The sequence below is a fragment of the Chlorocebus sabaeus genome, chromosome 22 (genome assembly GCF_047675955.1).
Source record: "Chlorocebus sabaeus isolate Y175 chromosome 22, mChlSab1.0.hap1, whole genome shotgun sequence".
NCBI classification, from domain to species: Eukaryota; Metazoa; Chordata; class Mammalia; order Primates; family Cercopithecidae; genus Chlorocebus; species Chlorocebus sabaeus.
In genome coordinates this window covers 7,921,239-7,949,044 of record NC_132925.1, presented here as the reverse complement: position 1 = coordinate 7,949,044, position 27,806 = coordinate 7,921,239, and positions in this window count along the sequence as shown.

Here is a 27,806-nt window from a genome sequence, read left to right as displayed (position 1 = left end):
ACTCTCTTCAGTTCTTTGGAGGCTGTGATTGGTGAGAAAGCTGCAGAAGAACAGCTGGCAGCTAGCAGAGGTCAGTTCATGAGGTTTAAGGAAAGATGCCATCTTTATAACATAAATGTACAAGATGAAGCAGCAAGGGTGGATGTAGAAGCTACAGCAAGTAGTTATTTAGAAAATTTATCTAATTTCAGTGATGAACATGAATATATGAAACAACAGATTTTTCATGCAGATGAAACAGTCTTCTACTGGAAGAAGATGTCATCCAGGACTTTCACAGATACAGAGGAGAAGACAATACCTGAGTTCAAAGCTTTGAAAGACAGGCTGGCTCTCTTGCTAGGGACTAACGCAGTTGATGACATTAAATTGAAGGTAAGGTGCATTTACCATTTCCAAAATGCCAGGGCCCTTAAGAATGATTCTAAATCTACTCTGCCTGTGCTCCACAAATAGAAAAAAAGCCTAGACAACAGCACCTCTGTTTGCAGCATGGTTTACTAAATATTTTCAGCAAACTGTTGAGACCTCCTGCTCAGTTAAAAACAAAACACAACAAAAGATTGTTTTCAAAATATTACTGCTTATTGAAAATGTACCTGGTCATCATAAGAGCACCAAAGGAAATGTACAAGATTAATATTTTCATGCCTGCTTACACAGCATCCATTCTGCAGTCCATGGGTCAAGGAGTAAATTCAACTTTAAAGTCTTATTTAAGAAATACATTTTATAAGGCCATGGCTGTCATAGATAGCGATTCCATTGGTGGATCTGAATAACGCAAATTGAAAACCTTCTGGAAAGTACTCATTATTCTATATTCCTTTAAGAATATACACAGTTCAGCTGGGTGCAGTGGCTTACACCTGTAATCCCAGCACTTTGGGAGGTTGAGGTGGGTGGATCTCCTGAGGTCAGGAGTTCGAGACCAGCCTAGCCAACATGGTGAAACTCTCTCTCTGTTAAACATACAAAAATTGGCTGCGTGTGGTGGCGGACACCTGTAGTCCCAGCTACTTGGGAGGCTGAGGCAGGAGAATCGCTTGAACCCAGGAAGTGGAGGTTGCAATGAGCCAAGATTGTGCCGCTGCACTCCAGCCTGGGCCACAGAGCGAGACTCCACACACAAAAAAAAAAAAAAAAAAAAAAGAAAAAAAAGAAAATATACACAATTCATGGGAAGAGGTTAAAATATCAGCATTAACAGAAGGAGTTTGAAAGAAGTTAATCCAACCCTCATGGATGGTTTTGAGGAATTTAAGAGTTCAGTGAAGGAACTATATATATGTTAGAAATAGTGGGAGGACTAGAATGAAAAGTGGAAACTAACGATGAGATTGAGTTGCTGCAATCTTATGCTAAAACTTGAATGGATGAGGAGTTGTTTCTGATGGATGAACAAAAGGAAGTGGTTTATTGAGATGGAATCTATTCCCGGTAAAGATAGTTTGAACATTGTTGAAATGACAACACAGGATTTAAAATATTACATAAACTTAGTTGATAAGGTAGTGGCAGATTTTGAGAGGATTGATCCCAATTTTGAAAGAAGCTCTTCAGTGTGTAAAATGCCATCAAACAGCATTTCATTGCTCAAAAAAAAAAAAAAAAAAGAAAAAAAACTTTCATGAAGTTTTTCATGTCAAGAGTCAATTGACATGGCCAAGTTCATTGTTGTGTTATTTTAAAAAACTGTCAAAGCCACCCTAACCTTCAGCAACCACCACACTGATCCATCAGCAGCATCAACATCAAGGACTCTTCACCAGCATAAAGATTATGACTCACTAAAGGCTTAGATAATTGTTAATATTTCTTAGCAGCACATTATTTTTAAAATTAAGATGTGTACTTTTTTATTTTTGACATAAGGCTACTTACTACATTCTTAAGTAGACTATAGTATAGTGTAAACATAACTTTTATATGCACTGAGAAACGGAAAAATTAGTGTGATGTGTTTATTGCAATACTCACTTTATTGTGGTGATCTGGAATCAAATCCACAATGTCTTCAATGCATGCCTGTGTTTCTTTAAAAAGTGGCTCAAGGCACCAAATATTTGCCTAGGCAAGTCTACATTAGCCTCCACCTATGAGTTCAGAAAGGAAAAGCTGCACATTGCATCAAACTGAGAAACACTGAGTTATCCAAACAGGACCTAGTAACTGACAATTAAAAATGAGTTGAAAACAAATGAGAAATTAGAACCTCACACTTGCCCCCATAAAGTGAATGAGAACTCTTGCTAATATTTTTATGGTTTTCTGAAAGTACATGATACCTACTGTATATATTGGTATATGTTTTCCTAGGTCAAATTTTATTTGATGCACTGTAAGAAAATCAAATATCTAAGATGAGATCAAGGTAATGCAAATTTTCTCCTGCAATGTTCTCCTAAATGTGAGACTTAGGAAATTTTAACATGGTTGTATGTGGGACCAGGGAAAGAGCATAGCTGCTAACAACAATCACAGTTCATAGCATATCTAAGTGCTTAGTGAAGAGCAGAGGATCTCCAGAGTTAGCAAAATGCACATAATAATAGCAATTGGATTATAAATTTTTATATAAACTGTTTTATATAACTATATCCCTATAGTTCAGTATTTTTATATTCTTAAAGATGCATGAATCCTCAATATGTTCTCTTAGTAGATTTCTTCAAGAATTGTTTATTGAATCATTTAATTTCATAATTTATAGGCTTTTGCATTCAAGATGGATATTAAGATCCTCTTCTCACTTTAAAAAAACTACTAGTCTTTTGAATGCTACTGAATCAACAGCAGTGGGGAAATGTGGCATTTTAGGACAGTTTCAACTTGACCACTTCATACAATGAGAATAAGTGGTATTTTCATATTTATGACTTATGACTTTCCGTATATGCTGACCACCATACAAAATAGACTGTTTAGTAGGTGGAGAACTCTATGTGGATCCTGCTTCTGATTTGGTACATATATTTTAAATAACTAACAGTTAAAACATATGCTTATCTATTTTTACCTAGAAGGAAAATAATTCATTTTTCACTTGTTTGTCTTATTTTAATACCTTTTATTTTCATAGAATTTTAGATAAAATAAGAAATTCAGATACAGTACTGCATTTCAAATGACTTTATTGGCCAACATATCATCTTTCCAACTAAAAAGTAATCCAGCAAAGAAAGGATATAGGACTGTGTCAGCAGCACACATCTAAAACTCTTGACAATCTGATTTATATGAGATTGTTTATTTTTTAATAGATACATTATTATTAATTCAGTGGGAAAATTTTCATGAGCAAATTAGAAGTATAATTTGCAGGAAAGCAAAAAGGACAAAAAAAAGATGAATTAAGAAAAAATGTAAAGCAAAGCAGAGTAAAAAGCAAGCTATAAGTCCAGAATTATATAATTCTAGTTCCTTACATATGAGCTATAGAAGAAAAACAAGTTTCACAATAGTAACTGTTTTTCTAAAAAAAATTGGAAATTGAATGCCTGGAGTTTTAAAGCAATTATTCTATTAATTAAAATTGTATTTATCATTATGTGAATACCTGCCTTAGACTGAAAGAGTGGGTTCAAGTTTAAGATAAAAATGCAACATAGAGTCCTTTAGTTAAGTCATCAAAGCAGCATTGTAATATCTCTTCCATTGCAAAGGCTTATTCTTAACTGCTTGTTACTCTTGTGTAAAAATGTTGCCTACATTCAATTTTATGAAACGAATGAGGCTGATGTATCACCGATCAGCTGTCAGGATCTGCTTTGATCCCAGCTTTTGTGAGTTCTGCAGGGGCAGGAATTTGGAGAATGATATAGGGTGACCACAAAGTAGAAATCTAGAATGCTGTGTGCAATGACTCCGGCCTACTTTATTTCAGGTAACTTGACAGCAATATTCCAGTGAACATTTTTTGACAAGCCTGTTGTAAAGAATGATGATTTCATTTGATCAACTCTGTATGGTGTAGGTGGTGTAGCCTTGAGGCAGTGCAGCTTGGTAAACATGTTTTATTACCTGGAAATGTTTCTGTACTTTTAAGCTAAAACTAACAATGTTTAACATGGAAACATTTTCCTAACCTGTACTCAAAAGCAAATGAAATATTATCACTGAGATGAGTTTGATCTTGGAGTATTCAGAAGACATGCTGCTACCTAATGGATCATTTTAGTTTTTAGAATAGTTTATGCCAGATGTGAAGTTAGCAAGAACTGCAAGTACATCTAGTTGGGTGACAACTACCTGTTGATAACCTAGATTCTGTAGTATGTAATTAAATTTAATAATCCATAAATTAGATTATTTCTAATCAATATAGCTATGGTGATAGATCAGGAATATCTATATGCATTAATATTTTTCTAAATTAAATGTACCGCCAGTAAAATAAACCTATATATCATATGAAACTTTCATAAAATAAACATTCAACATAGGCTATTTGTCAAATATCTATAATAAAACCAGCTCATTTTTAAATTGAAGTATAATTGACTTGGTGACTTCTATGAAACCTTTATATGAAAGTCTAAATATTCTTGTTTTACATATAAAATGTATATATGTATATGTATATATGTATGTATACATATATACATATACAAATATATATATTTCTACTTCAAAGATTTTTATTTCAATGGTTGTATATATACACACATAAATATATACAATACATATATACATATACAAACATATTTCTACTTCAAAAATTTTTATTTCAAAGGTTGCATATATATATACACATAAATATATACAAATACATACATATATATTATATATATCTCTCTCAAAGATTTTACCACAAAGGAGAGCAGGGTCTCTATTTTTAAAGAAGATACACAAATCAATCTCTATGGGTCTACAGGAACGAAATAAACAGTAGTTTAAGATTAAAATATTTGCATCTTCCATGCAAAGTACCTTTAATTGACAAGTCGATTACATTCGTCTTGTTGACAATATTAATACTCTGTGCAATTTTTGTTCATATTCTCCCTTTCTCTGAAAACATGAAATTATTATTCCCAACATTTGCTTCAAAGGCAATGTTGAAATGTGTTTCTGTATGTGTCTCTGATGCTGATGTCGATCACTGTCCACCGAAGGGTATTTTCATGACTGTTTGTGGCAGGCAATATTATTATCTATGTCTTCCTGTTTCTACCTCCATCTCATACACATGCTAAGTAAATCATGTATTTTCCAGACATTAGAATTGTGGAAAGTGGATTAGAAAAGGCAACATCAACGGTAGCAAAATGAGCCCAAGTCAATCTTCTAGTATGTGTACTTGCTAGAAAAGCAAACCTTACTTTGTGTTTCATTTTATGTAGTCATGCTCCCCGTTGAAATATAATAACTAAGCAAGAAACAGGAATACAAAGTGGTCTCTGAAATGAATACAGAAAAGTTGACTGAGAAGTTTATATTCCTTCTAAGCACAGGATGCTATAGTAAGAGTTAAGTTGATACAAGTCTTATAATTGATCCTAGTCTGAGAGCAATATATAAAGAGGTTTTTGCCTTTAGTCATCAATCAAGTTTAATTTTTGACAGGTTCTCTGTTATGGTAAGGAGGAAGAGAACATCCACCAATCCGAGGGGCTGAGACACTTAACAATTTTTCTTTCACCATTTTTGAGATGGTCATGTATCTTTGTATAAAACCAACTTTTGGCCAATGATATTAACCTACTCGGGCTTTAGTTGTTCCATGTGTAAAATGACAATGATCAAATATTTTAACTTTTCCCATTAAAGATTATCCCAAATATTCTTTGATGAGGTGACAGAATTCCATGGCACTGTGCCTCAGAATATCACTGCTTCTTATGTCTACCTGCAGGAGTAATCTCTAGTGATAGCTAACATGAGCTCAGAAGCTAAAAAATACATTTAGAAAAACATCTACTCGTTTATTTGGGAATGAAATTTTTCATAGAAAGACCTATATGTGGAAAAGCCTCTCTTACCCCATTTGGATAGATTTTAGTGTCGAAAACAGCAATAAAAGTTTCTAGGTCCCGTTGAATGATTTGAAAACCTAGGGCTGCAAAATACCCTAAGATAAGGTGTCTTCTCATCATCTAATATTGTTGTGTATGTCGTTAATGAGTAGTAGTCGCCAAGGAAGAAAATGTGCAAACTGAGGATATTGAATAAACCTTACCAATTTCTACCTCTGTGTTTTATAGTAACCCAAGTACTGCAATTTAAATAATACATAAAATATGATTTAATTAATAATCATAGTTTTGAGACCATGGTCTCAAAAGCTTTCTCCTGATTTAAATATAACATTACAAAGAATTGAAAGGCCATTGTACTAAAGATAGTTTATTTCAATGCTAGCGTGCTTATCTACTTGAATTTTAGTTTATTCTTAAGTTATGGTCATGATACTGTTTTTTTTTGTTGTTGTTCTATAAAGTTGTTAGAGAAATAGTAGATGTCTTTAAAAAATGAATGGCATTAAAATCCACATTTTATTATCAAATAAAATCCAATTGTGTTATTAAGACTAATGTCTGAAAGTAATTCCTTGATGTAATTCAACGAATTTTCTCTCTTTTGAAGTTTTTTTCAATGACATTTGAATCTGTGAAACTATACCTTCACACACACCAGGCTTTTATCAATGATTTCCTCGATAGTGAAATACTTACTACTCTTTTTTTGTTGTTTGTTTTGATTGTTTTTTGTAGTTGAAACAAGCATAAACTATAAGATTTAAGTAAATGGTACACAATGCTCACAAACTCAAAAATTTCAAGGTTCTTCATTTCAAAAACAATTTAAAGAAAGTCATGAACCTTTGACATTTGATTCAGATTTGAAGAGAACTATTTACTCTTTGAAATGTTCCTAATTCAGTTTTAGTTAATGTAAAATATTCTTTATACTGGCAACTCATATGATGTTATCAACGGGCAAGATTTGCATTAGGGCAATTATTGCAAAATAATTTTTGATCTTTTTATTCTTTAAAAGAATAGAAGGCACCACAGTGTAATAGCAAGAGTGCATGACAATACATGGAGACATGCTTATTTTACTATTTATTTCTTGACTTGCTGATTGTGTTACTTTGGATACATCACTCAAATTTAATATATCTCTACTGTGGTTCCTAAAAAACACAAAATATATTATTTCCTGTACAGGTTTTTAGATGATAGTGATTTGTAAATCATAGAAGAACAATAAATGTATTGCTATTTCCACTACTCAGTCCGCTTGAGCTCATTAAATTACTCTCAGAGAAACCTTTCGGATTACTTGACAATGAGAACAATAATAAAAACATACCATTTTTAAAAATGATAATATATTTGTAAAAAGATCCAAAATATCTAGGCAAAATGGATACTCTATGCCTAAGAGAGACACTTCAAATTTTAAAACAGAACCAGGCAGCCACAGTGTGGTGAGAAAGCGGCCACACACTCTGTATTCTTGGAAGAAAATACAGCCCTTGACAAACATTCTGCTTTTACAACTCTGAGTAGGAGTAGCCCCTGTGACCAAGGACTAAAGATTCCCAATCAATCACCTGGAAATCTTTAATTAAAATGGATTTGTGGTTTCAGACTTGAAAATTACCCAATCAGGACTCTGCTGTCCTGACCAATCAGGACTCAGTGATAACAAGTTTGAATCCAACATTTCTGAAAACAAACCTGATAGGAACTAGAGCAGGAGATTTCTCTATTGAAAAAAATCAAACCCTCCATTTGTTCTCTGGAGTGCACTTTTGCTTGCACCTGAGGCTGAGTCTCCCCAGTCTATAGATTGTTTCTCTGAAATAAAAGCCTGCCTTTTGCATCAGCAGATCTCATATTTTGATAACTTATTGAATTTATGAATTTTGTGCATCATTTTCTTTAATTTTCTACATTTAATGGCATCAAGTGTGAAGTCTCTCCTTTTTAGTTATTCTGAAGAGTAGACAAAATTTCATGTATCTGTTACAAAAATTTTAGGACACCTACCTTGGGTCAATGTCACATACATAGATTCTCTGTAAGAGGCAAATGAGTACTCTGCACTTTTGAAATTGCCTCTTGAGATAATGCCTACAGTAGACAATAGACAAGAATGAATTAAAGTACTGGAAGGAACTGCAACATAAATTCATCAATGGATATGTATTGTGTAATTAGTAAGAATGGTTAAGCAATTTATCAAGGCCAGTTTTCAGTCATTGATTAACACTAAAGCTTTTCCAAATACTTGAAGTATCATTTATAGCTTCAAAAATGTGTCTTGACAATATTTGACTTGAACATTGTCTAACTAAATCTCTGCATTTCTAAAAACCCAACTTGGAAGTGAACTCAGTGAGGATGAGTCTTAATGTTCCACAGTTAGAAGGATCTTATCAAATATTTGTAGCTCACTAAACATAGTTGAGAAGAGCAGAGTATTTTTTTTCAACTTTATTAAAACAGCAATGGTTTCGTAAGAACAGAGAAAGAAGAAGGGAAGCAGCAATCACCAATTACCTTTTTTTGAAAAAATATAGATTGAGAGAGAGAAAAATAGTCATAGAAGTGGAGATAAACCGGGGTAATGAGAGTTTGGGGGCACAGAGCCAAGCGATAAAGGTATTTAGAAGTACTCTCAGCAGAACTATTTATTTGTAGATGGGCCCTGCTTATATTTGATATTAATGCTTAATGTGTAATATGTTACAGTCATACTCATTTTTTGCATTGACCTTTGCTCAGATGTTCTAACATTTCCAGCAGTCCCCAAAGACTAATTGTATCTCCCTTTTTCCAAGTCTTGCCTCTAGCTCAATTGTTATATTGTTTCTCTCTTCAGTAATGTCCTTTTTATCATAAGAAGCCCATTTTATAATTTGAAATATTATGAAGGCAACTACTTTATAAATGAATTAGATCAGGGTCAGCAAATATGCATGCCACTACACCCATGTCTGGAGTACATGGCAGGTATTGCTAATGGATCTATGGAGTACATGGCAGGCATTGCTAATGGATCTATGGAGTACATGGCGGGCATTGCCAATTGATCTATATACTTTTTTGTGTGTTAATCACTGAAGCAGTTTAAAGAAAGACATTGGTGAGCTGGTCCCTACCAACCAAGCACACAAAGATGAATCTCTTGCTATTCCTGTGATAGTAGTCATGTTTAAGTTAAAGTCATATAGCTAACAGGCCACTTCACAAAAAACATTCTATTTTATATTTTAAAAGGTTTCATTTTGAATGCTAGACAGTTATCTTCAAGGCACATCATTTCATTCACAGCGAGACAATATGCATTTATTCATTTCTCATAGTTTCATACAGTTTATTAATGGCACTGTGCTAGATACTTTGAGGGACACAAAGTATGAAATATATAAGCATGAAAACTACTTTTTTCCTTTAATGACCCATTGATTTAGTTAATGTGTGAGTAAACAGTGTAGACTTCATGCGTATCATATATTTTGTTGATAATTTAAAACATCTATCATTAATTCACAAAGACAGATACACACACACAAACATACTTACATGTCATTAGGCAGCTGAGATAATATATTCCATCTATGCTGAAAACACTAAATTTAATTTTCAGCCTTGTTTTTCCTAATAATGACTAAACCTAGTCCATGTATTACACCATGTGATGAAGAATGAACAAAATACATCCATAATTTTGTGACTGTTTCATGCTCTGTAACTCTTCACAAGACTATACATGTATTTCTCTCTTGCTCTGCTGTTTTCTCTATTCCATGCTTCCTTTGCCTTCGACCAGAACTCATTTGGATTGTTGTACTTAACTGGAAGTTAAATAAAATTGAACCATCACTCCTAGTATTTGATCTTACTTTGTCCACACAGCATAATATTGATGAGAGAGAAAGAACCTCAGAAATAACTATATACCATACTCCAAATTCCAAAAGCTGGATTGATTTTGTATGATGCAGAGATCACATCCCTGTGCATACTTTAAAACAATATCCATGAAAGTACCACTGAGGACATGTTTTGAGGGATGTTTTTTCTCCTACCCTCTGGCCAGACTTCTCAGACCCTATATAAATAGTAAAGGTAATAATGTAGCACTTACATATGGTCAATGAATGTTGAACAATTCTCTAGTTTCTAAATTTTAGCTTTAAGATTATGTATCCATTAGCCCCTCACTTGAGTACAATACTGTACAATTTTATATGTGTATTTATTCATGACAACTCTAAATTCCATCTCTAACCATTTCTGAGTTTTATTTATTCATTCCTAATTCGAACCTTCTAACTTACTTTTTTCTTTTATATATTTTTCGTAGGTAGTTTTTCTCTCCATTCACTTTATTTTCATTATATTTTAGCATTATTTCAAATAAAATTTCAATAATTTATCAGTTTGTCATTCTACCCATTTTCTCCCTCTTTTCCCCACCCATTTAGATAGAGAAACATCCCAACTTTACCTAATAACTAACTAAAAATATAAGAAAAACACATTTCTTTGTTTCCCACCATCCCAACAAAAAGATTCCCATTCCTAAGAAACTGTGTACCTAAGAAACTGTGTGAAGAAGAAATATATCTTCACTCTGTGTACCTTCTTTTCGTCTGTGGTATGAATATTTCACTTTGAAACAATTTATTTATTCTTTGAATCATCTATCATAATTCTTCTTATGCCTTAAATTCTCTGTTCTGTCCTGGTTGCATAATTTAGAATGTCACACCTCCTTCTCTACATAGTACATTTAAATGCATGTTGTCCCCACAAGATGTAGAGCTGTGTGTCATTGGCCAGGAATTTCCAGAAGGCATGTGGGATGAATGAATTTCATACTACATGTCTATTATGGTTTTGACGTTTTTCCTTTGCAAACCTCATGCTGATATTTAATCCCCAGTTTTGAAGGTCACTGGGGAGAGGGAATCCCCCATGAATAGACTAATGTGTTCCCTTGGAGGCGACTGAGTTTTCACTCAATTACTTCTCAAGAAAGCTGGTTGTTAAAAGGAACCTGGCATCTTCTCCCACCTTGCTTGTTCTCTTCTCTTGTGGTCTCTGCACAGCTGGCTCCCAAAGGGGAAGCAGCCTCAGGCCCTCACTGAATGCCCAGTTATGAACCTTCCAGCCACGGAATTGTGAGCTAAATAAAACTTATTTCTTTATAAATTATATAACCTTATGTATTCATTTATAGCAACACAATACACTAAAAAATAGCCCCATGGAGATTATGCTATTTTATCCAACAGAGGCACCCAACCAAGAGTATTCCCTCAACCCCACTGGATTTCAGAACCGTAACACAATAGTGTGTAAGCATTATTCATGAAATGGCACTGGCCAGATCAATTGCATTCAGACAGAAAATGTATTGATAACCTCTGCACCAACTAGTAAATTTATGGAGAGCAGCAGGATACCTTACACTGTGTGACTCCCTTATACTTGGCATCACATATTTTATTAGAAGGCACTTAAGAAGTTATATATCATAAATACTATACAAATAGTATACACTTTAGATTCAGTTAATATCTAAATGTGTGCTTTTAAAAATTTATATTTTGAGAGTTTTAGCCTTGGTAAACAATTATGAATGACCAATATACAGATAATTTATATAGTGCTTGTGTACTAGAGAAAAAGACGATTGTTTTGAAATTATTTACTTTAAGATGCAATTTAATATACAAAAGCTACATGTTTTTTCTACACATAGAATAAATGATGTAGGAAATAAACATGAGCAATGGCTGTAAACATTCAAGCATCGTTCAGTTATATATTACACAACTGGCTTTGGGGTATATTGTCTACTACCATAACACATTAAAGTCAACTTTATCCTGAATTTGTTGTGTTTGTGTGTGTGTGTGTGTGTGTGTGTGTGTGAGAGAGAGAGAGAGAGAGAGAAAGATGATAGATAGATACAAAATGAGAAATGAAATGTAAAAGTAAATCAAGGCATACAATATTATAGCAATATTATTTTGCATGCAAACATGACACTACGAGTTCTGATTTAGTCATGTCATGAAAGAGCAGTATCAAATCTGTCAGTTTTATATAAAAGTTCTTCAAGGAAAATTGAGATTTTATAGGAAATCGTGAGGTGGCATCATTCACTGGGAACTGATAGAAAGTTGGCATTATTTCAGTGGGACATAAAACTATCTTCCTCCATATTTATTATGAGATGATAGTGTCACAACAAAGCTTTTCAAATTGGGCAAGATTTATTGGTAGGTAATTATTTGAGTTTTTTTTATGTGTTTGCATACATACATGTATGTGGCACTTAAGTAAAAGGGAAAGTTTCTTAACATTTTAAAAACTATCAAATAAAATATATTTTCAGTGATACTTAGTATATTTAAATTTAAACTATTATTTTAGTGAAATAAAATTTACCTAATTTTTGCCCATACGTTATTATTCTTTAGTGGAATAATTTATATAAATATATGTTGAGTCATGAAATCACATGACATTAATTGGAGAAAATAATCAAATAGTGGTTAGCAGGTGTATATTTAGGAATCCACTACCCCAAATGGCAGTTAATCTGCATACACTTTAACTAAAATAAAACGTAAGTTTAAATTTCTGCTATCCTATCTTTACATAATGTTACCAGGCATGTCTCCAAATTGGCTATAAAACAACATTTTGTGGAAAGAAGGAAGAAACAAAACAAAACAACAACCAAAAAAATGAACATTACAGTGAAAAGAGCAGCAAGAAATATCAATCAAAAATCAAAAGAAAATACTCTTTTTCATCAAGTCTAAAATTGACGAAATTATTTTATTTGGGTCATAAACACCACCAACAAAAACTTTCCATTACTCACTGCATATTTTGAAATATGACTTTGACTTCAAAACTGATTTAAATACTTAAATTCTTCCCAGTTGTCTGTGACAATGCTCCATAAGTTGTATACAGTTCTTGTTGAATAGAAGTAATACATCTAAAATGAAAAATTAATGAACATTTTGAAAGTCCATATTACCACAATAGAAAATTTGCAAATTCTTCCACAACTGATTCACAATGCACACTTCATATTGCACACATACAGACAAACTTTCTTCAGAAAACTGTTCTGAAAGAGTCTTCCCTCTAAATAATCTGGCATTTGTTCACATGGTGTATGTAATTGCTTCACAACACACTGGATTAAACAGTCATTTATGTTTATGAATATAAGTTTGCAATTCTGCTTTTCTGTCTTCACCTTCCAGATAAAGGCAAAGTTTTAAACCACTGGTGAGGCTTGAGGCTTAAGGCTTATGCTTCCCCTCCCTTTCTGTTATAGACAAATCATCAGTTAACCTGACCAAAGTTAAATACTTATGTCTTAAGGAGTTTTTAACATAGTATATACACTCATATATAAATGCATTCACACGTATAAGAGTTGTTGTAATCATGAGTCTGAAATCTGCAGGGCAGGCAAGCAGTGGAAAACTCAAAATTTAGCAAGACTTTTATGTTGCACTTTTGAAACAGAATTCCTTTTTTGTGGGGTGGGAATCTGTTTTTGCTTATAAGACCTTCAATTCGTTGGGCAAAGCCCACTCATATTACAGAGGGTAATCTACCTTACATACAGTGAATAGATTTTAAATGTTAATTGAATTTTAAAAAATGCCTTCACAGAAACGTCTAGACTGTTATTTGACCAAAGAACTGGGTGCCACAGCCTAACCAAGTTGATACATAAAATTAACCATCACATCCACAGTCAATTCATGTATATGTGTTTGAACATGTTCTTCTTTAGTAGTAAAAAATTTTAAGTAATGTATCTTTCATATTCTCCTGGGAAATCATATTTAGTCATATTTGAAAGGTTGTGGATTAACTCATGATAAACTTCTGCCACCAAAATATGTAAACTATTGTTTTAGTTTTAAGTTTTGTGTGATCAAACTTTATGTTTTAAGTTTTGTATGAGCAATGACTCTGGGTACTAAAAACTTTTCTGGATCAAGTTACCATTACAAATATTACTAGTATAATTGATGAAAATAGCACAGAACATGCATTTTGATAATAATTATTAACTTTTACAAGCAAATTTTATTTAAAATTCATCTCTTAATAGAATAGGCTCTTTTAAAATTTGATCATGTATTCAGAAATGAATATTAGTTATTAGAAGACTATTACCTGGTGGTCTAATGAAAAGATAGTTTGGAATCATTAGTAAAAAGGGATTTTCTTAGAGGAGCATTAATAATTCTTGCCAAAAATATTATTAATAGAGAATATTCCTATGCTTATTATATTCACCTAAAATATTGAGCATAATAATAAAAGGATAGAAGGATTTTTTTCAAGTGATTCCAAGAGACTCATTCACAAGGGAATTCCAGGCCTAGGGAAGAGCCAGTGCAGAGAACTAAGATGAAGGCAAGCCCGGTCTGATTGAAGAAGAGCATAGAGACCAATTTGCTTTCGTAGAGTGACAGTGAGGTTGCATACTCAGGGACAAGGTCTAAGACTTTACAGATTATGTAGTGTACAGTTAGCCATTTCAAAATTTGGCTTTTTCCAGATAAAACGTTTTTCGGGTTGATCTGATCTGACTTGACATTTTAATAGGATCATGCTGGCAACTGTGTGGAAAATAGGAAAATAGGGGCCAACATGGAAGCACGATCAGTCACAAAGATAGTGCAATAATCCAGGTGAGAGATGATGGTGACATAGAGTAAATTCTTAGCAGTGACAGTGGTGGAAACTGATTGCAGTAATAGTGTTTTGACAGAATTTACAGGTGCAGTATGAAAGAAAAGGAAGTATCAAAATTGACCTCAGATATTTTAATGTGAGAATCAGGAGGCTACTAATTAAGACAGGAAAGTTTTCAAACAAAGAAGTCTTCATGGAAATATTCATGGATTTCTATTTATTTCAAGAAGATAGAGAAAATTAATATTGAGAGAAAATTAACTACAAAATGGTAGTGATAAACTCAGTAAAATATAATGCAGTATAGTGAAATATAATAGTATAGTATAATTTGCTATAAATATAGAATGAAGGGAATAATTCAAAAGGAGTTCATACAAATGAATGAAAAGATAATTCTTTTGATTAAAAATTGTGCTAATAACACCAATAAATAATTCACAGAATTGTGAAAATAAAAGATAAAATAATTTAAAAGTTCAATCTAAAGACAGTTATGTAGACGTGTTGTAAAAGAAGAAAATGTTAATATTTACCTAATTTGCAGAGTGGTATATGTGTGTGGTGTGTGTGTGTGCGTATGCATGTGTGGTAATAATTATTTGCAATAACAGAAAAAGTGGTGAGATGAAAGAAGCATACTTAAACACAGTTGTTTGAGGATATACATATGTTTAACCATCTTATTTTAGTTAAGAACTGTTAAGTATTGATTTGCTTTTACTGATCAATTTAAATAATAAGACAAAATAGAGAAAAGATTAAGAGTATAAATATTACAAGAATTTTTATATAAAGAAGAAAAAGGAGAACAATAAAAATGTCCAATAGCAGAGATTATGTTAATGTAAAACAGCTGGAGATAAAGTTATATACTGCGTGAATTTTCTTTACCTTCAAATGTTGAGATTGTGTAATTTATTTCATTTATTTATATATTTTTTGTATTTTTATATTATTTTTAATAATTAACACCTTTTACCCTTATAAACAATAAAATTAACAACAAAATTACGATGAATATATAACATAATATAGGTATAAAGAGGTATAATAAAATAGTTTTACAAATTGTAAAATTAAAAATATTGATGTCATAGAACATAAAGTCATACATACAAGAAACTATCTGTTTACCTATGTATATTTCATCCTCATTATTGGCAGATTCCACATTTGTAAATTCATTTACTCAGTAAATTTGTAACCCCCAAATCCATATGCATGTAATTTACATGCTCATTTGCAGTTATTTTGCTCAGAGTAAAGTTTGAGGCACTCATTGCTCAAACGTTCAGCTCATATTGAACAAAGTGATAACAAACTGACTTCCTTTTTCAGTTCTAAAATTCAGTTCTAATATTCTTTGTTATTTGCTGTTTCATGCTTTTATGATTTTCGTTGTCCTCTTTCTGTTTAACATGGCCCACAGTCATCATACTGAAGTGCTATCTTGTCTTCCTGAGGGCAAGAAGGTTCTGATGTGCCTTCCAGAGAAAATACTTGTATTAGATAAGCTTTGTTCAAGCACGAGTAATAGTGCTGTTGAACTTGAGTTTAATGTTAATAAATCAACAATATATCCTTAAAAGTGTGTCTTTAAATAAAAACATACATAAAATAAGTTGCTTATTGTTGAACTGATGAAATGCTGAACGAGGCTTGCGGGAACTGTGAACAGAGACTTGCAGGAACCTACCGTGTGTTTCTCTTAGGAACAGTTCTTCAGTATTACCTAATTCAATTTTTATGATGACTTTCTAATATAACATAATTATTTAAAGTAACAAGAAATGGCTGCCTATTTCCTTATATATCTGCATTTCCTAGTGGCAATATGGCATTGCAAATCTTTGGAAATTCTAGGCATTTTTTTCGTAAATGGTATTGGCATAACCACTGAATAACTCTGGGAGCAATAAAGGTTGACCGTATACTTTATGGTCTATGCAGATTTACCTTTTCTACATTGGGTGCAATATTGGTAGATTAGGTTTCAGCAGCGTTTCTATGAATAGATATTTACAGTCTTGAAGGGTTCATTGTGAAGTGTTGAGGTAATTTTCTACCACAGGTGAAGAACACATGTATGAATCTCTCAGCTTGGTACATACAGACAACACTTTTTCTATGTGGCTTTTGCCATCCTTGATGTTTCTGTTTATTGATAAATGGAAAAGCATAAGAGGATTGTCCTGTACGCTCATGATTCACATGCTAGAATACTGTCCCCTGGAGTGGGACTATCATGAACATGTGGAAAAAAATAATCAAACATACAAACATCTTAGATGTTGTACACCGAATGCAATTGCTTTACACTGAAAAGTTCTGCCACTTCGGTAAGCTGTAAGTATCAACACTGTAACAATCTCTTTGCATTTAATATGTACAAAAAACATAGATAAGTTTACCACTTGGTAAAGTGTTAGAATTAATAAATAAGTTTAAATGTATATTCTACAGTGTAAAAATTTTATTGAAACAGAATAATTTATATATTTGATAGATTACTACAAGTTCTGATGTATTCGGTACAGTCTTAAAGAGAAAAATGTCTGATTCAAATAGAATTTTTGTTATAAATCAATTGGGTTCGACAAAGTAAACTAAGCCTAATGATTGGCAGTCCGAATCACAACAGATTATAGGATAAGTTGATGATGTTGATTTGTTGTTTCTGATAAAGTTGCTTTAGTTTTCTTTGTTTATTTTGAAGCATTCATCATTAATTTGCAACTTAAAACTTCATTAATACGTAGTACTAGTGTACATACATATGTATGTATACTTTCATACAAATAGGAAAGACATTTCCTTCTTGGTTCATTTATTCTGTTTTATAAATTACCCAAGTAGATGAAAAAATTATACCTCCAATGATATCCTATAAAACTTTGCTTTCATTTTAAGTTTCCCATACTAGTAAAATATAAATTAAATGACTGTACTTTTAAAATAAGATAAAAAGATAATAATTACTGAAAGAAACTATACCAAAGAGATAATGTTTCAAACAAAAGTCCCTAGAATATACTTTTATTCTCATTTTTCTATTCTGGAAAATAAACTTGGCTCTCTGGCCAAAAAGAAAGAATTCATTCAGACCGTATCGCAGCTTCTTTCAGAAAATCTTTTATTAGTTTACCATTATTTCTCAAAATAATCGTATCAGCAAAAACAAAGTGCAAAAAAGCAATAGCTTCAAACAAAACAAAATTAGAAATACTCTGTTACCTACCCAGTAGAACTATAATATGAGAAAACAAATTAAATGCTACTTTCTTCTGAGCAACAAATATTACTGTAATCAAAACGGATTTTTGACAGTACACTGAAATGACACGTGACCTTGAATTCTTACAAAGGTTTTGAAAAATGAAAATACTCTTCCTGAATACCTGTTGTTGCTTTTTTAAATTCAGGGGAAAAAGGAACTGCTTAAGAAGAGTATTTAATGTGCATTTTTCAGGGTAGAGTTACAAAAAAGACAGCATAAAACTATTCAGTAAAAGTTTAATTTTGGCCTAGGAAAAATTAGTCATATGCACACTTGTTTTATGGACAAAAATGACCAAATTCTAAACAAAAGCGCAGTTTCCTTTTTTGTTGTTACAGAAATACGCATGATTTTTACTTCAAATTTTTTGAAGGAAAAATAATAACACAGTAGGCTTTTTTTCAAGTACTACATGTGAGTTAAAAGCCCAATGCTGCCAGATTTCACACTTAAGTCATGAGAGTGGATTGTCTATAATAATTTTCGCTATTTAGCTCTCTGAGGCTTGTCGTCATTGAATCATACACACAAGGAGATTAGGATTTAACTTGGTAGCCCTCTGCAGCATCAAGAAAAACTGCGTTTCCCACACATAAAGTTGGAAAGCAAGGAAGTGAAAACTTTCGTCTCAATCTAATATGACTGTACTTGTGGAAAATGAGGTCCAAGAACAGGTCAATGTCAGTATTACCTTGTTCATTTTTTAAAGGGGATTCATATAATTTCTTTTATATTGTGGGAAAGCATGTCGAAGGGTTTGAAATTCTGCATAGCTTTCTGATAGCCTAAACTACCATTTTCCTAGAATAAATAATCTTGTTATCAAAATTTCTATTGAATATTTCAGAGAGAAAGTGAGAACAGGATGTAAAAAAGAAAAAAAAAAGGAGAAAATGTTCTAACTCAGCTGACAATTGCAAAGAAGTGTCAGAGTGATCACATATTCAAATTACAATGTTAACGTATCAGGTAGAATTACTTGTCAATGCGAGCGACAAAAATCCCCCAAAGAGCAGATTAACCAAGTAGCTCAGAGTTAGAAAACTGAGGGCACTGAATTCATCGTTAATAATGTATATCTTAACTGTCCTTATTTTGCTCTACTGAGTGTGCGTCATCATTATGTTTTTGTGATTGAAAGGCAATTGCGTCAGTTGTAATCATCCTACTCAACACTGAGGCTAACAGAAGAGGGAAAGAGAAAACAATGCCCGTTCCTGGTCATTTTATCCATTTTATCAAGATAGCAAAAGTTTGCCTTGACACTACCCCTCCCCATTAGATAGATATTGATAGCTTAACAGCCAAACAGTGTCAAAAGGCTGAAAGAGAGGCCAGGGATCTGAGTAGTGAGATTTATAATTATTTGTATTAAGGATAGAAAAAAGAGAAGAGTTGGACCTTTGAACATGCATTGTGGGTTTCCGTTAAATTTGGGGAGTTTGGATATTTCTAAAGTTTGTCCTCAAAAGAAAAATAAAGTGACTGCTTAGGAGCCTTGCTTTTACACGTTTCTAAGTGAGTGAACCAAATGATCTTAAATGTAATCAAACTGTGCCAAATCATGTTGAACTTGTCCCATTTGAGATAAACGGGTGGTATTCGTATACATTATTCACTTGGCCCAGATATTTTGAATTGAATGATACAAAACTACACTCACAATCACATATTCAAGATTTTAAAAAATCAAATACTTTGTGTGCAACTGTGTGATAGATGCCAGTTTCTCTGAAAAACCATTGACTTCAAAGCTGTCAGAGAGATTGTTACACAAATGTGAAAACAAAACTACGGTGTATGTAAAACAATGCATTCATTAGAGTTAGCATAAGATGGAGAAACAAAAAATAGCATAACTAATAAATACTATGAACTTTTAAGTTTATAGTGATAAATATTATCAATATGGTTGCACCTAGCTGTAAAGGTCAGGAAATGCGTGGAGGTTTTGGGGATTGAAGGAGGGTATTCTGTGATTTTCCAGGTCTTGTGCCATCAGTTACACATCGCCCTAGCAAGGAGTTTAAATTTGGCAAAGATGAGTATGCACATCGCAATAATTTATAAGACTTTCTAAGTGATTTAAACTCTCTTATTTGTAGAGTTGTGGATGGCTGCTTAAATGAGATAATGATAAATTTAGGAGTTTGGTTATCTCTCAAGTCTGTCTAGGAAAAAAACCAACAAACACTTTCTAGATCATATGAATATTGAAGTTTAAAATAAGAACATACAATAATGCAGTTAAATTCTAGAATAAATGAAGTGTACTCTGATGGATAGGTACGGAAGGCACGGGAACAATTAGAAAATAATTGATAGTATTATAGATTAAATTAGTATCTCATAAAGGTGGTCGTAGTTGCAAAGGAAAATAAGTGGAAGATTAAAAAAACGTTTTCATAAGATTACGTTTCAGGATTTTATTACCTACGATTACATCATATGTAATAAAGGCCCAGTCAAACTCTGGCCTTTACTATTACGCAGAGTTTTCTCTAGTAATAACTTTATGAAAGATTTGTAAAGTTTTTCAAACGACAAACCCATAGGCTAGGCTGGTTCGGTTGGTGTTTTGTAGAAGTTGGGGTGTAACGACAAACACACCATTACTTTTTCATGAGTCAGATGTTGCTTTCAAACCAGTCATCTCCAGCCATCAGAAAGGCACACAAATTACTATTTAATATTTAAAAAATCAGCAGATAGATTTTTCTCAGATCTCAGAGAGTAGAGATAATAAAAACAATAATAGTTTTTAGTTATCTATCAAAATTTGGATGCTTTCTACCACACTATTACATGAATAATTTTAATAACAGGAAGGATGACTGTTTTTCTTTTATAAGGTGAACTTACTAAATCAATTATGCAGATGTTGTGTGTACTGGAAAAACTAATGATCACTGGAACAGAATACACTTAATACGTCTAAACTAAAATAGTCTTTAGTTACGTGCACACATACAATGTTAATTCTAAGATAAACAAAGTTCAAATGCTTTAGTACGTCATAAACTGGTTTTTCCTGTTGTTAAGTATAAAGTAGGCAGTTAAGGTGATTCCACCCCTGAGAAACTTCATAATAATAGTTACAAAACAAAACAAAAGGTGCCCCTTTTTTCTGACACCTTTTTTTTACAATCTTGACTCTGAATTAATAAGATAGAAGAATTAATTACTTAAAGATTGAATTTGAGTCCATAGAAAAAGTTGGTAGGTTTTGATAAATATGTTGAGCTGTGGACATCCTAAATAAACGGGAAAAAAAATGTAAATGTAAAATTTATTGGTTCATTTTTAAGACATTTCAAACAAGTCCTATGCAAAGCAACTAGACATCTTTTTCTTTCATTTTATAGCTGAACAAAACATAGAAAAACAAAACGTCAGGGAAATTCCTATATTATGTTGATCTTTGCAGAATTCATGCATATTTCATCAAAACATATATGTATTTGTATCTAGATGTTGTATATGTAGAAGTAAATATTGTAGGTGTTGGGAACGTAGAAGTGATCAAAACAGATGTTCTTATTCTGAATAAGCTCACATTCTAGACAGGGTTATTTAACTACAAAGCTCTTCATCTTCCCAGAGCAAATAGGAAAGCTGTCGTCCCACTTCAATTTGACAGAAAGGGTTACTTCTAACTGAAGCCAACATTTGGAATGAATTCCTCTTGGGGCAAAATGGATGAGAAATATGTTACTGTGTAACAATGTTAAACACGTTTCCTGACTGCAGCAACTTGGGATATGCGATTGTATAAGAATGTTATATCTTATCCTTATGTCATCTACATAATTCTCTAACTTTTGGTTCCCAGACCTCTGTGGTACAGGTGCAGAGATTTTACACTGGAGTACATTCATTCATTCATTAGTGATTACTACATTAGCTTATTAAGTCTTTTAACAAGAATTTATGGAGTGACTAATAGGTGCCAACGAGAGCTGGTCAACAGGAAATCATTCCTTTGTGAACCCTGGTGTGAAAGGTGGAGTGTGGTCTGCAGTCCGACAAGTTGGTGTTCAAGCCTCAGATCCGCAAGCTGTCATTTAAAGCGAAGGGTAAATTACCTGGCATTTCTGTGTTCTCAAATATGTTCTCACATAGTCACAGGATTATTAAAAGCCTTACATGATAAAATGTCTGAAAAGTATATAACTGATTCCTCAGTTTATGGTAGGTGTTAAGGGAGCATTTGAAACAACCCGCTTGAATAAAATATATTAACAACGAGACAATTTGTTATCACAAAAAAAAGCAATAAGAAAGAAATGGATTTAATTTCAGACCCTGCTGCTTATTTCTGATGTAATCTTGATCATGTCACTTAAAATTTCTAGCCCCTATTCCTCATCTGTTAAATAGAAAGTATAACAGTCATACAAACTCAAATAGTTATTGCAAGAAAACACAAGAAAGAGATGATTAAAATAATCTACAAATAATAAAATGTAATACAATTTTAAAAGAGATATATTCTGTTTGCCTTTTTCTCATAATGCAGTATTTAGCAGAAAGTATTTCAAAATTAAATCTACCTGTATTTTTCTCATGATATTTTCTCGCCTTTATTTTTTTTCTTCTCATTACCTTTGTCTTAATTCACATTCTTACTTTTGAATTTTTGTGTGTCTTTTATTTTTGTTGCTTTATAATCTCTTTCAATTTAAATGGTAACATACTTTCTAGAATCCTCCCTCTGTTTGTTCAAGGAAAAAACTCACTTGAACAACACATTCACAACTATACAGACCTAATAAATATACCAACATTCACACATCCAATAAATATGCCAACATTCTGCCCTTTCTGTCACAGAAAATGTATACTTATACTTGTCATATAGAGAACAGCAGCCATTTACGACACTGATAATAGTAGCTAACATTTTTCAAGCTCTTATTATGTAGTAAGCATTATGCTAACTGTCTCTATATGTACAAATCTAACTTAACTCTCATAACAGCCTTGTGAGATTGAACTTTAGTCAGGTTAAATAATTTGTATCATACTCAAATCAGAAAGAGTCCAATACTAGAGATTCCAGAGTAGAATACTTGAATATCATGTAATATTTATTTTTTAATGGAGAAAATTCCAAAATCATAGCAGTGCCTTTTTGCGGAAAACAAAATTACAATAAAATAAGATATTTCAATTGTATTTATCACTTAAACTTGTTATTTTCCCCAGTGCATAACATGTATATGTATTTCTATATTTTAAACTTCTTCCTTATTTTTACTTGTTCCTTTATTCTCTCTTAACCAAGATGCTCGTTTTTCTAAAAGTAACTTTGCCTTTGTGACTACCACTATGTAAGAAATTTTACTATTTATCAGCATGCTATAACAATTAACCCTAAAGCATTTTTTATTTCTATTTTTAATATAAGTAACAGTGGTTTGGAATAAAACAACATACCAATCAAGTTCTATCCAGAGAACAAATGATTACAGAATGCTTTGCAAATATTTATTAAATCAACATATTATGTTAAGTATTAGGTAATATTAAGCCATTTTAATGAAAGGGCCAGTTACCATGTAAAACAACTTTATTAATATACATTGTAAAACTCTCTTTTAATTTATAGTCACAAAACACTTGCTTTAAAGGTTTCATTAAAAAGTTCTCTGCACAGCAAAGTGCATGACACTCAATTTATCTACCTAGAGAAGACTAGTAGATGTGATTGGAAACCCTGGCTTTAGGAAGTCTCCTAGAAATACAGCCTGGTAAGCTACACCTCTGGCTTCTCACGTTGTTATTATATAAATGCTACGATTTTTTTCTAAAGAAGACTGAAATTGGCTATTTTTTAACTTGAGACAAAGCATTTTAGATGGGAACAATATTATTTTTTCCATCAGAAAACATTTTGTCTAAGCATATTGAGTATTCTTCACTAAATCAGCACAAACAGCTACAAGAGCTAAATCAAACATTGCTAAATCTAGATTTTATTAGAAATAGGACATGCTCCCATAGGTGGAAATGTTACTAAGGCATATATAAGAGAAGGCAAATTTTGATCCCACCAAATTAAAATTACACAATACTTATATTTTTAATATATGAAGCATGTAATTTTGTAAGTTCTTGGTTATTATTAGTAATAGAACACTGACTAATTTTATCTTTTTTTGATGCTGTGTGTGTGTGCACATTTGTGTGTGTGTATAATAGGAACACTTACGCATTACAGGATCATACAAACAGGCAGTTCACACACAAAAATACTATCAGTGAACATACGAAGGGGCCCAGTTGTACTCATAGCAGTGAAAATGGAAACTACAAGACACCTCTTCTATAGATTGCCCAAAGTTAAATCATTTCTGTAATCATTCTTATCGTTGAGAGTGTATGGAAAAAAATGAACTTTCATGCTTTTTGTAGAAGGGATTACAATCTGAAGACATATTTTGAAGGGTAATTTGTCAGTAGCTTGTAACTGTTCAAATACAAAAACCTTTGGTCCTAGCAGTAGTAGAAACTTATTTTTCAGATATACACCTAATGTTACGCTAGTAACAATGTTTATGTTTACATTATTCGAAATGCTAATATCAAAAGTAGAAAAATATAAATATTCATAAATGAGGAGCTCATTAAATACATTACAATATTACAAAGTATATTAATATTTGATCTTTAAAACAGGCTCATAGTTCTAGTATTGGAAAATTGATAAGGTATATAAAAAGTTCATAAAAATACAGAAGTATAGAAATAGTCTCTTCAGTTTTTGTTATGAAAAAAAAACCTGTGTGCAGATACTGTGAATGTTTCCAATGATGAGTAGAGGTTTCTGACATAGAAAAAAGCCTTGAATTTAATGTACACATTTTTGTTGTTGTTCTGTTTGTTTTACCATATTTGTTTATAAGCATAGAACATTAAAAAAAATGCTTCAAAAATCAACTCACAGTTGATATGTAAGATTGCAAAGTAGAGATGTGAAGGAGTTTAACTTTTCATATTATACCATTTAGTGTCCTCTTGCCTGTATTATTTTTAAGTGAACAAATATAATACTAATTTAAAGAATACGTGTAATTATTTCTAAATCTGAAATGCATCAAATATAATCCTAATGAGCAAAATTGGTACATTATTTTTATTTTAAATTTTATGGGTTGGAATAAACCATCAATTTCATGAGAGTCCCCAACATATTTATTAAATATAATAAATGATTCTTAATTCTACTCTTACAAAAGAATCACTACAAGACTTTAAAAGAAATACAGACTTGGTTACACTCCAGCTATGGTATATGAACCTCTGATCAAATGACCTAAGAACTTTTTATCAAATTTTTAGGATTAATTTTGAGAAAGGATTTAAGGTGTGTTCTGTAGATTTAAAATATCTTTGTAAGAGATATTTCAATCTCTCTCCTAGCTCTGTGGTTCTCAAACTACTATGGTAGTTTATTTCATGTATAGAATCTATTTTCCAACTCTTATATGTACTGATTTAATTGTTCGGTTATGGATTACTGAAACTTCTCTTTTCTGTAAGTATGTAAAGTGTATACATTGATTCTTATGCAAAATATAATTTGAAATATATCATCTAGCTGAGAATTAAATTACGAAATGTTTGCCAAAAAAAATCAGTAGTATATTTGAGACTAAGACAACAAATTCTCATTGTACACAACTTTTACCTTACTCTCCATATATTTTGTGTCTTTGCTAAAGATTTACTGTGGCATGGAATGAAAATATATGAATGATTTTGACTTTTACTAAAGTTATGGAATAACTTATTTCAGTCACATAATAAAGGATGTTATCATAGGATGAATAATACATTGTTTCGTGCCCTTTTCTGTTTTTCAATTTAAGTTCTTGATAGAAGACAAAAGGAGTGAGCCCCAGCAATACTGAGAAGGAACAAGACAATGGATTGCTGTATATTGGGAAGACACAAGACTATAGGTTGCCGAAACATATGCTATATATAATCCTTTTAGTATCCTATCACCTAAAACTTTTCAAAATTGGCCAAATTATATTGACATTTTTCTTCATTATACATTGAGCTGCATGAAGATGGCAGATGGAAAATGTGAGTTTCCCTTATCACAAGAGATGACTATGGCTAAAATTTTAATATATTTTCTGCCACTACTTGTTTGCTTATGCAAATATATGTTATGACACATTTAAATATATGGTTAAATATTGACTGTTATATAGAATTACCAACACACATAATTCTGTTCTTTTCAAAGCAGTCGATATGAACCATTCATTTGTTTACAGTATTCTAATATTTAAACAAAAAGACAACACATAATTTAAAAATAAACATAGAAGAAAATTATATGTATATATGATGGCAGATTATTCTTTTAGATGTGAGAAAAAAATTTTAATCATTAAAGAAATGATAAAGTCAACACAAATCTCAGAAAGTTATTCTGAAGTGATACAGACTCTGCTATTCAGACAGATTGCAGGGAAAGTAAAAAACAATATTTTGTTTTGTTTCATTTAAAATGGCATTTTAAAATTTAGATTACAAAAGTTTTACCTGTTCATTAAAGAAATATACAGAATAGCCTATAAGAGTAAATACAAAAAACCCACAGTCCTTTCACCCAGAGGTATTTTGGTGTAATTTTATTCACAATTGGGATCATACATTTTATTGCTTTTTGTTGTTAATACAAACATTACATATTCATTGTATAAAAATATAGAATATATAATTAGAAACAAAATGTAACTGCCAAAGTTCTTTTCTCACAGCTATAAATACATTTATTACTGCTTATATGTCCTTTGGATATATATCCTTCTGAATCTTCCCTGTTTTTCTATCTTAATGAATAACATGAATAGGCCGGGAGAATTGCTTAAACACAGGGGGCGGAGGTTGCTGTGAGATGAGATTGGCGCCATTGCACTCCAGCCTGGGTGACAGAGTGGGACCCCATCTCAGAAAATAAAAAAATAAAAATAAAAATAAAAAATAAATAAATAAAAACATTAATAACTCTTTATTTTTGTTTTATTTATTTTCCAAGACTGAGTCTTGCTCTGTCGCCCAGGCTGGAAAGCAGTGGTGTGACCTCAGCTCACTGCAAATTCCACCTTCTGAGTTCAAGCGATTCTCCTGGCTCAGCCTCCCCAGTAGCTGGTATTACAGGCCTGCACCACCAAGCCTGGCTGATTTTTGTATTCTTAGTAGGGACAGGATTTCACCGTGTTGGCCAGGCTAGTCTCGAACTCTTGACATCACGATCCGCCTGTCTCGGCCTCCCAAAGTGCTGGGATTGCAGGCGTGAGCCACCGCGCCTGGCACAAAACTCATTATTAAGAGAAGCCTACATACATGAAGATTGTCATTTTAAAAGTAAAAAAGACAAATTTTATATTTGCATTCATAAAACATTGGGCAGCAAAATATATTATTTTATTACATAATAAATATATAAACGGAATGAACATAGTTGCCAAAATTATATTTCATAGCTTCATTTTTTGCATCTATTATGAAGTAAGATAAACTTTGCTTTTTACAGATGTTCTACGATTTTTTATATGTACTTCAGTTTTATATTTTACTCTCTTCTTTCATAGTTGGAAATAACCACAGCCTTAATTTGAGGACATAAACACTTTCATAGTTTTGTTGATACACAAAAGTACAATATGTTAATATGTAAACATAATCAAACTTTCTGTTACCAATAGTTCTGTTATAGCTTTAACCATCCATATTAACTAAAAATATAACCAAATGAACTAATCTCTATTGCACAGAGAAAATGAGGA